Raw genomic sequence first — 10569 nt, 5'->3', positions numbered from 1 at the left:
TGGGCCGGGGGCGGCGGGCCGGGGAGCAGCGGGCCCGACCCCTCCGTCGGGCAGGGGGCACAGGAGTAACAATAACAGGAAATAACACACGCTTCTTTCCCCTTTCTTCTCTGTTTTTTGATACCCTAAATTGCCCGCAGCGGGGAGAGAAGGGTCTTGGTTTTCCTTATTTCAGCTTTATTTTCTCTCTTTTCCCCTCCCCCCGTTTCTGTCGCGGTGCGGGAGGGAGCAAGGGGCCGCCCCCGCCTCCTTATGCTTCTGGAGTGGGCATTATGTAAACTCTGAGACTTCCTCCGTGGATTCAGGTATCACCAGAAGGTTTGGGTCTGAGGCAGGAGAATAAAGGCGAATCGGCATGACGTGTCCCGTTTATGGTAATGAGCGAGAAAAGAAGTGGCTTTTTCTTTTCTCTCGAGAAGAACAAGGGTTAAACGGAGTTAATAGCTTAACGCTTGCTGCTCTTGAACACGGAAATGACGGGAGGGGAAAGCACAGAGAAAAACACTATTTTTAAACTGAAAAATGGAATTAAAGTCACCGGTAGTATTCTTGCCTAACTATTGTACAGACTACGGAGTGATTTGAGGGAAGGAATGACAATAGGACTTACGTTAATAAAGGTGACTTTATAACTTTATGCATAGACGTTTCATAGTTAAAGTTACCGATGTTCAAAGATAAAAATCGGACTATGCGCTTGTATAAATTAGCAAGAGGCAATAGAAGAAAAACTTGTGTTGATTGTTATGAAATGTCATAAAACCTGGAAACATAAGGGTACACTCTGACCTGAAAAAACACAGACGCATCTGGTGTTCTAGGCCCAAGACCTAAAGTAGAAGTGTTGTGGATTCAAAACCACTTCTGAGTTGGCTGTGAAGAACCGGATCTTTTGTCAGTCTGTAGTCAAATGAATGTAATGGGAGGGGGAAAAAACAACCTTGTAATTATCCTTTCTCAGAGTTTACAGTGAAGAAATTCAAGTGAAATCTTGATAAACATGTTACTGTTTAATTGGAGGAGGAAAATGGCAACACAGACACATGGCAGGATTTGGCTGCCATGAAAGGATTATATGTACTCTCACAGAGTTTTTTTTAATAATGAGGCTTTATTATTATATACAAAATACTCCGTTAAAAGTGCTAAGTTTTATGCACCATACAAAGATAATAAAGGAGGTTGATAACTATAGAGCAGGTTTCTGGGAGGCACTGAGTGATTTAAGGACGTTATTTCATACTCAACTCTGAATTTCCTGGCTTTTGCTCAGTGTTTTATGACCTTGTATTTTTAGAAGCATTCTGTATTTTCTGGTGTTTAGTGGTTGGTTTCTTGGGGTTTTTTTTTGTGTTTGGTTTGGGTTTTTTCCTAAGATGATAGCTTTATGGCCATCAAGTCCTTCTGCTGGTTTGTTTTGCTTTGACCAACTCTTTTTGCTCATGAATTAGAATTTGGTGATGAAACCACTCTGGTCCGTCAGTGTAATTGCAGAAGTATATTTTCAAGGTTTCTTTGTGCTATCCCTGTTTTTCCTCACTTCTCTCCTTTGCTTTAGTGTTAAAAAAAGAAATTCATTACCTCAAAGTAATTACAAGAGGCTTAGCATGTTTCTGAAGTATAGGTAACATAGGAAATACTGTGGGTACTCTACCAAAAGTCATAAAGCACAGTTAGTATGCTATAATAATAAAATACCTTTGCTCTAGCTCTTAAATGATAGTAAGTGATGAAGTTTGAAGAGTTCCTAGATTAACCCAGAGGACTGTGAAAAGGAGAGGTGCCAATATAACGTGTATACGCTTTTCTTTCTCCTAACTGCAAATGGGAGTGAATGGCCTCTTAAGTGGCCCATCACTTCTTCCTGGTAATTTAATGACGGTGGCTGTTAGGGCAGCCCTATGTATATGTTACCAGCCTGGCACCTGGACCTGCTAACTGGGCTATGCAATGAATGGTATCAGGACGTTCCTACTGGCGGACTGGGTTAAAAAAACACTAAAACATCTGCTGCCCTTTCTCCCTCCTGGATCCTTCAGCCCTAAGATTGCAATAAAGAGGAAGAAAAGGAAGAGGTTCAGTGAGGAGATTAAGGGAAGATAGCAAGTAAGAAGGTGCTTAGCACTATGAAATGTTGTTTCCACAGATCAGTTGCAAATAGAGGTCTCAAAGATTCAGAGTATCTTCTTGTGGAATATTGGCACTTTCAGTGTTTCTGAAAGTTACCTAAGTAGTTGTGGAAGAACGATGCACGGTTTTGTTAAGGAAATTTGAATTGCACATTGAGCAGGGATAAAGATCTGTTGTATTCTTGACCAAAATACTCAAGGAAGGGAGAGGACAGCTCTGTCCAAGTAAGCCAGTAATCAAAAGCAATTCTTACTGTTTTCTATTACTGCGAGGTACCTTGTACACTTAAACTTTCACTGCTGACTGTACATTTCTGACTATAGAACTGTTTTTCTGAAGTAATTTCCTCCTGTCTGTGACTGATAGGAGGCAGAAGGTGGTAACATCAATGCCTTCCTTCCACCCTGGATGTGTTGGGGATATTTGCCTCTGAAAAATTGAGTGTGGGGGAACAATCAGTGCAATGCAAAGCCTTCAAAGTAATTTTTTCATATAACTAGCTTCATAATTTTAATCTGCTGATGTATTGTGAGCAGCGATATTTTTGTTTCATTGGTTTGTGAGAGGAATGATGGTCCTCTCTCTGTAATTTTCAAGATTCCTTTCACTTTCTTGCATACCAGTGGACAACTTCTATGGAAACAAGAGCTACAGTAGATGTCTTTTTCTATCCTCTGCAGCTATGATGCTTTGTGTACTGCATTTCTGGACCTGAAGCTTTTTGCAAGCATCCTAGAGCGTGCTTAAAAATCAAAGCTGCCGCAAAACCAGTCATTGATCAAGCGGTGGAGGTTTAAAGGAAGAAGTACAGTCTAGCATCAGAATTACAGCTCTGTACATTTTGTCGGGGGTCAACAAAACCCAAGTGCTCTTTTGTGTTATCTCTCAGAATCGTAGTGTTACTTAAAAAATACATGGGGAGGTGGTTGAAGGGAAGATACGTTGACTGCCATATTGTTTACCAGAACAGGCTAATTTCCACAGTGAGCTATTCTGTTATATTTTTACAAATTCTGACTCTTGATAAGGAAGCTTTGTCAAAATCTGGATATGAAATACATACACACTGACATCAGTGATACTGTAATATCTTAAAGACTGTACCCAAGGGTATTTTTGGTTTTTTTGGATGGACAGACGTATGCCTCTGTTGCTGCCAGTTAGCCATGCAAGCTGATAGAAAGCAAACGCTATCCTTGTGACTTTTGTTCATGGTATATCGTATGTAAGAGGCATGAAAAACAGTATCAGAAAAAAATGTGTCATTTCACTTAATTGTAATATTAACAGCTCTGAGCTATAGGTCAGTGGTAAAGAAAGCATAAGGGTTCAGACAAGTGTATGCTATATGTAAAGCAGTTACTGTGCAAAGTACGTAGCTATTAAGACATCTTTACAAATATTCCTACATATTTCTAAAATATTCATAATTAAAATACGGATCTTGTGGAAAAGCAGGGATTTTATATATGTTATGTGTAATACGAAGTTCCACTAGACATAGAAGTTTAGTTTCCAGCAGATCATGATCTATGCTATGTAGTATAAGGAGATAAAAATACAGACTCAGTGCAGATTGTAACTGTGAAAGAAACTATATACAGAATTAGGTAAACAGATTAAATCATTAATGCTAAAATCATGGAAAGTCCTGTAGTAACTTAAGTTAGTCTTGTGACAACTGTCCAAAAAAAGCTGAGGAAAGTTATGCAATTTTGGGTAAGCTGCCATTGCATGAACTTTTTCTAAAGAGGAGATCTTCGCCAGACATTTATTTACAGTGCAGTTGCCTTTGAACTGTCTATAGTGCCAAGCTATCTAGTGCAAAAATCTATTTTATTTTTCAGTGGAAACTAGGCATCCCAATTTCTGTAACAAACATAAGAGGATTCTATAGTAATAGTTCTGTGTTGTCATTCAGTGATACAAATATGGTGTCAGTTTTTCTGGTAGAAAACACTTGAAGCACGTTGACTACAGTATGCCTGTTTTGCACACCTTTGTAGCTCTTGAGTTGTCTTGCTTTTTTAAACTGGGGAAAAAGTTGAAGTAAAATCAGTAATTTAAGCACGTCTTTTTTTCTTGTCTCAGTGAAACTTGCGTAATGAATTCAACAGAAGATTAGGGCTTGATTATTTTATTTTTGGCAGTGTGAGCAAGTCATTGGACCACCTGTTGGAAATAACTGCAGTTCAGCTTATGTAAACTTCATTTAAGGATTTATACTGTATAAACATGCTTACTGTTGTCTAGGCAGACACTCCCATAGACTTCTTTTGGATGACTTGATGCATATGCATTGCACACATAGATTTAGGTTCAAAGATTATATTTTTGAAAGCTGAAATGGCTTCTACAAATATGGTTTTATCTGAATTGGCTTTTTTCAAAGAGATGGAATTTAAATTTAGATTAATTTCAATTTGGTTTTGCTAAAGGACTGGTGATGCTACTTTTAGTAAAAATCATCACTGTGAATGACTGCTTAAAATACAAAGCTTTACTCCTTAAGCATGGTTGTTGACTCACGGTTGTTAAACACTTTTAATGAAAGCCCAGTCAAAAACAATTCTGTTAATTGAATTTACTTGTGATCTGGTTTACAGTGTAAAGTTCAAGCTTTGTACACCTGTTTTCCTTTCACTGCCCCAGTGAATATTTGCAGAATTCTCTTTTTAATGCTGAAAATGATTAATTTTTAGTGTTAAATAATACATTAACTATAGCTTGCAACTATGAAAGTGGTCTGTTTTAGGGAACATAGGGCAGTGTTCGTACTTCAGGCATTCAGAACCTCTGATTGAGAAGTCAGAGTTGAGTGTCAAAGTTGCTTTTTATTCACAAGCAAGGAAATGGGGATTCAGGTTACCACAGAACGTGGCAGCAGTATATAATGTCAGCCTAATGGGCTGCTCAGTGTCCTGTCAGTCACAGTAGCCATACGTGAGTGCCTACGGAAAAATCTAAAAACGTGTTGGGCATATATGATGTATCTATGTTTTCCCCTCTCAGTTTCCAGCTGTTTTAAACTGAAGGACATCCTGAGCTGAAGGCAGCTTCTCAGTTAATTTTTGTTATAGACACTTGCCCAGCGTCCAGTTAAACACTAGCATCTATAATACCCTTTGGTAAGAAATTCTACAGTTCAACTATGTCTCTGTAAAAAGCCTCTTTCTTGTTTTAAAGCTGGCTGACAACTAGTATCTCTTGACTCCTCATGTTATCCAACGTAGCTTGGTAGTACTGAAAATCTCAACTAGCATGTTGAGACAAGGTAGAGGTATTTTGAGTATTCAAAAGTAGTTAACTGCCTGATGCTGTTGAATTTGCTGTTAGAAATAATAACTGTATGTAACTACAAATCAAAGCAGCATCCTCAAGTAGTAAAATGGGATTCATATGAGATTATATTAAAAGGACAGTGGTTCTAAATTTAGGGTGTCTTCTGTTTTAATGGGATGAAAGTAGTTTTGAGCACTGACTTCCCCAAGCCTGTTGCTTCACCACATGAAGTGTTTGGCAATACTGGTAAGGTATCCTGTTACTTCTGCCCCTGTGTTGACCTCTTATTTGCAGTGTAACAGCTGTGTGTGGCTGTGTTGTGAACTGGATCAGGGAACTGATCTGCTGCTTAAAAAAAATCTGGTAGGTTTCTTAAAGCCCGATCAGCTAATCAATCTGGTTCATGGTATGTTCTTTCAGATAGCTGTCTGGGTTGGGGAGGGGGTGGAAGAATGGGACTACGTTCAGGAAGAGGTGCTAAGAATACCTTAAATTGGTATTGTTTCCAAATGCATAGATTGTGATTTCACAAAACCCATCTGCTGGGTAATAGATGTACATTTTCAATAATGTTTGGCTAGTTCCTACTACTTCAGTCTTCTATGTGGAAGACATGCCCAAATAAGGAGACTGACTCAGACTGAAACTACACAGATTGTCAAGTGCATAGAGTAACCAAGGGAACTTCTTTGCAGTCTATTTTAAAGTAAAAACCTAAGGATATTTAAAAAGAAAGTATCTTTCTCCCCCTCCCCAGATGAGTGCATCATTTAATCAGAGCTATTTGAATTTCAGGGATCTCTCAGGAGTTTAGTGTTCTGCCCATAAAGTTTTGGGTGCCTTTTAGCTGGAGGATTTCTGCATGTTCAGGAATGATAATCTAATTTATAGTAGCTGAATAGTGAGCTGCCAGCACTTGAAAACTAAGCAAACCTATGGAAGCTCTAAGGTTATGTACTTGGTTATTACCTCGGTTGACACAGCCTGAGGAAAGAACTTAAAAGTGGTGAACAATAAAACATGCATGCTGTCTTCTATATGGAAGAGTAAATTACTGTTTTTTCCTCATGTGAGACTTAATGAAAACAACATGCAGGAGGTAGGTAATAAGCATAATGTTGTAAAACCCGTGAGGTGATCGAAGGATATTTATATAAAATGTTTAGTAATGACACATTGAACTGAGCAATGCATTTGTACACAGAAACGTAAGCCAGTTGGCTAGTTGCCTTAAGGTAATAACACACTGAGGTGAACTAGTTACATCAGAAAAACTTTGTAGGTTAAATCTAATCTCAACGAGTGAAGAATTCGGGCTGTGCTAGCAAAGTTTGGGCTGCAAGTACAGCTGTAGTGAAATGGAGAGTTCTTGGCTGCATACATGCCATTTGGTAGGAGGTGGTTGGTGCTGGCTCAGCAGGCAATTCAGCGTCTACTGTTTTATCAGCATTTACACTAGAGGGCTCTGTAGTTAGCAGGTTGTGTAATGTAGATCAGCTATGTCTGGTCTTGCCGGCTGGCTGTGCTGTCATTTTCCTGCAGTTTCTCCCTTGCTGTATGACCCAACTTGCTGCACATGAGACATGATTAAGCTGTGCCTGAGTGATAATTCCAGTGTTAATGCCACTGGAAGGAGTGTATTGGGGAGGGGGCATGTGCAGATCAGTTGCTATGCAGGTGCAGTAGGCTTCCTTGTCTGGGCTGGAAATGACAGCTGGAGTGCTGCAGCCGAAGTGATCTGTGCAACACACTCAAAACAGTCATCTCTCTTCGTCATGCCTCAGATCCACATGGAAAGTGGGCATGGGATTTGCGTGAATTACAACAATGACTATCTGTTCCTGGTTGCCATTTTATTGAAATACCTCTTGCCAGTATTCGATATACTTCCCACCTTGCACTCTTTTTTTTTTTTTTTTTTTTTTAAAAGTTTTTTTAAACCAGGTCCTGTGACCTCATGCATGACTTCCACACAATAACTGAAGGGATTTTGGTGTGCCTGAGAGAGACTGAGCTTTCCTGAACAGGTTGCTGCTAAAACAAGTCATGTGGCCAGGTTGCCTTTGGAACAAAGGCCTGTGAAGAGGGTGACACATTCAGGAGAGTTAGTCTTAGTGGAGTGCAAGTGGCTCTTGGGTTTAGGTTGAAAATCTCTAGAGTAGACAAGAGCTGGCACTGGGAATTATTCTTGTGGCAGAGCTGGTACATAGTGATCCTTATAAGAAAAAGAAGTAGGAGCTGTATTAGCCTAGTTGCAGGCTCTGTAACACTTAATGCTGCCCTGAAATAACATTCAGAACATGGAAATTAATTGAGCCGTATGTTCTATATAATGACTGATGTTTATTTTGAAGGACGTTGGAATTAAAATAGTAACTTGAAGATTCAGAAGCACTAAGCATTAGATTAAACTATATCATGTTTCAGTCTATAAAAATGAGTAAGCCCTGTGGGTCTGAGAAATCATACAGTTCTTTCAAACTTAGGTGGGCTTCTGTCAATTTTGTTACTGCAGTGAAACTTTTTTCTAGTTGCCCTTCAAATAATTGTAGAATCTTTTCAAGAACTTCTCACAGCATGCTTAGTTGCAATGTAGGTGCCTACAATGAAAACTTAATGTTGGAAGAAAATATTGTAGCATAAAAATGAGGCTGATTAGAACACTGTATTGTATGCTTGCTACATAAGCCTTCTGTTTTGAGTAGTTGGTGTGTACCTCTGCAATTATCTAAAACTCATTTTTGTTGTTTTGAATGCAATTGTTTTTCAGGTCATGGAAAAACTCCGAAAGATGCTGCTTCTGTTAGAGCTACACATCCTATACCTGCAGCCTGTGGCATATACTACTTCGAAGTTAAAATTGTCAGTAAGGGAAGAGACGGGTAAGCATTGAGTGCATTATTAATTAATTATTACTTGAAATACTCTCTCACATCATCTTTTTTTCAGTCAACATGATTTATTTTTATATTTTGTCACTTTCTGTAGCTTAATTCCTTATTCATGTGAAGTTGCACTCTGATATTTGGTTGTTTTAAAGGAGTTGATTGTGGTATTTAGTGCCTGCAAATCACTGTATACAATAAGTACCATAACAGCATCTTCTAATTTTCTCTTGATGGAGAAGTTAGGGTTTGAATGACCATAGTATGACCCTGCTCTTACTTTTAAAGGTGTTGGGTTTTGACTATATGGCTTTACAGACTTTCACGTAATTTTTAGGATTAGGGTGTGCAGCAGACCAACTGACTTCCTCAGTGCAGTCTTTTCATGGATGTTGTATCAGTTTTAAAATGGAAAGTTATTCTTAAGGCTACTTGTTGGTGAACCGTAATAATAAAGGGGGATGTTCTGAATAGATGCCTGGGAATTTGTCATCCTATGGAATGCACGAGTTGATGAGTGAGTGCAACTGCTGCATCCCAGAATTTATCTGAATGATGAATCTGTTGAAGCGCAGGTGATACTATGCTTTTAAGTCTACTGAGGCAGATGGGATCTCACCTGGGAAAGTTCTGAAGTGCTAATGAAATCTTTGTTAGACCACTTTAATTCATTTTCATCTTTCGCTGCTTTTAGTAGAGGGTGTGTTTTAATCCTGAGACAGTGATTATGTTGCCTATGTAGGACTATATAAGCAATACTTCTTTCCAATATGGCGTAGCATATACTGTGGTTCTACTTCAAGGTTGTAGTCAGGATTGAATGTCCTTGTCTTAAGTGCTGTACAAGCATGTTGCAGGTGCTTATATCCTGCTGTGAAAATAAATCTTGAGGGAAAAGAACTATGTCATAGATCTTTGGATGAGATTTAGTACCTTTGTCTTTTTTCTGTCTGTCTTGCTGCTGTTTCATTCTTTAATTTTTCCCAGTGTTCTGTAAGCCTTCTGTAAGTCCAAAACAGTCTTTAAACTTTTTTGTTTTGCTTATAGCATTGTATAGAGAGATTTTAAAAGAATAGGCTCTCAGTACTGCTGCTGCCTTGTAGGGGCATTTGAGTTTGTTACCGGTTCTGTTCCTGGAAGTTATCTCTGGCAGATAACGTTGCTGAGAAAAACTTTTGGCTGTAGTTGTTTTGTCATACTATGAAGACCTAATTATTTTTAAATCAAGTTGAGAGAAATTAGTGTTTCAAGTAGTGTTTTGCTGTCAGTGTTAGGAACACCTTTTGTGGGTTTTTTGTTCCTTAAACATTTTTTTAAAATTGCCCTGCTGCTGTCAATAAGGAGAGATTCTTACTGTTATTTGCTAGTGGTGCACATGTCTCTTCCTGAAATGTGCTTCTGCCTGCTTAGTTTGGAAGGTAGCTTTTTTGAAGAGATTGGTTTCAAAAGGTGTCCACATGGCGGGATGTCATTTTACATAGCTCCTCTGACACTTTACTTTAGACCTCTTTGTATTGCTTTTTAGTAATTTCTAATTCAGTAGGTCACTCAGTGCAATCCTGCAAAAGTAGAAAACACCAAGTAAAGTGTTTCAAGGTTTTGTCATTTAAATGGTTATTTGTGAGGTGTAGGTAGCTAAGACTAGTGAAGTTGCCTGCTGAGATTGCTTAAAAAAAAATGGGAGGGGTACTTTTTTCAGTTAATGATAATACATACTGCCTTATCCTTGCTTCAGCCTTGTGACCTTTTTTTTGGTGTCACTTTATGAAACATTAGCTGCATAATGAGCTGAGGTGTTAATTTTTTTCATTGTATAGGCTGTTATGGATGCTGGGGAGTACTGTGCACAGAGCCAAAGCCAAATCTAGCTTAGCTGATAAGGAGCAGGAGTCAACATGTGGAGCCTCACTGGATGTAATGTGTGTATCTCTAGACCCTGTTTTCAGGTCCAAAAGGTCTTTGACTAGATGCAGTGCGAGTCTTTTACAGTTCAATGTGATGCTGCATTCAAACTAATAAATTCTCCTGTAATAAGTAAACTGGGGAATTTAATGCAGAGATAGGTAAGTAGCTCTGTAGAAACTAGTCTGTGTCTGATAGAGTTTATTAGTTCTTTCTCACTGCCTGTCGTGTTTCACCTAGCTTGCTCCAGCTACATTTTTACCTTTTTTTTTTCTTGTCTGGTAGTGGGAACTGAGTTCAGGAAGACCGTATCCATAGAGGACCAGCATGTAACTAATAGGATCAATTAGTTAAAATGCCTTACTGTTGC

At 38.7% G+C, this 10569-nt stretch overlaps 1 protein-coding gene across 2 annotated transcripts in view; it reads left to right on the top strand.

Moving 5' to 3' along the window:
* The first annotated feature begins 8186 nt into the window (after positions 1-8186).
* RANBP9 (RAN binding protein 9) overlaps positions 8187-10569 on the top strand; it is a 31995-nt gene continuing 29612 nt past the window's right edge. The window contains exon 1 of one of the 2 annotated variants that reach the window (XM_026841877.1): positions 8187-8294. The gene's annotated coding sequence lies outside the window, so the exon portion shown is untranslated. The remainder of the gene's footprint in view (positions 8295-10569) is intronic. The other variant, XM_026841876.1, reaches the window with a different exon arrangement.

The sequence above is a fragment of the Athene cunicularia genome (genome assembly GCF_003259725.1).
Source record: "Athene cunicularia isolate RWA chromosome 2 unlocalized genomic scaffold, athCun1 chr2_part1, whole genome shotgun sequence".
Taxonomy (NCBI): domain Eukaryota; kingdom Metazoa; phylum Chordata; class Aves; order Strigiformes; family Strigidae; genus Athene; species Athene cunicularia.
The sequence above is the reverse complement of the archived record's forward strand: the minus strand, read 5'-3'. Positions and strand labels throughout refer to the sequence as shown.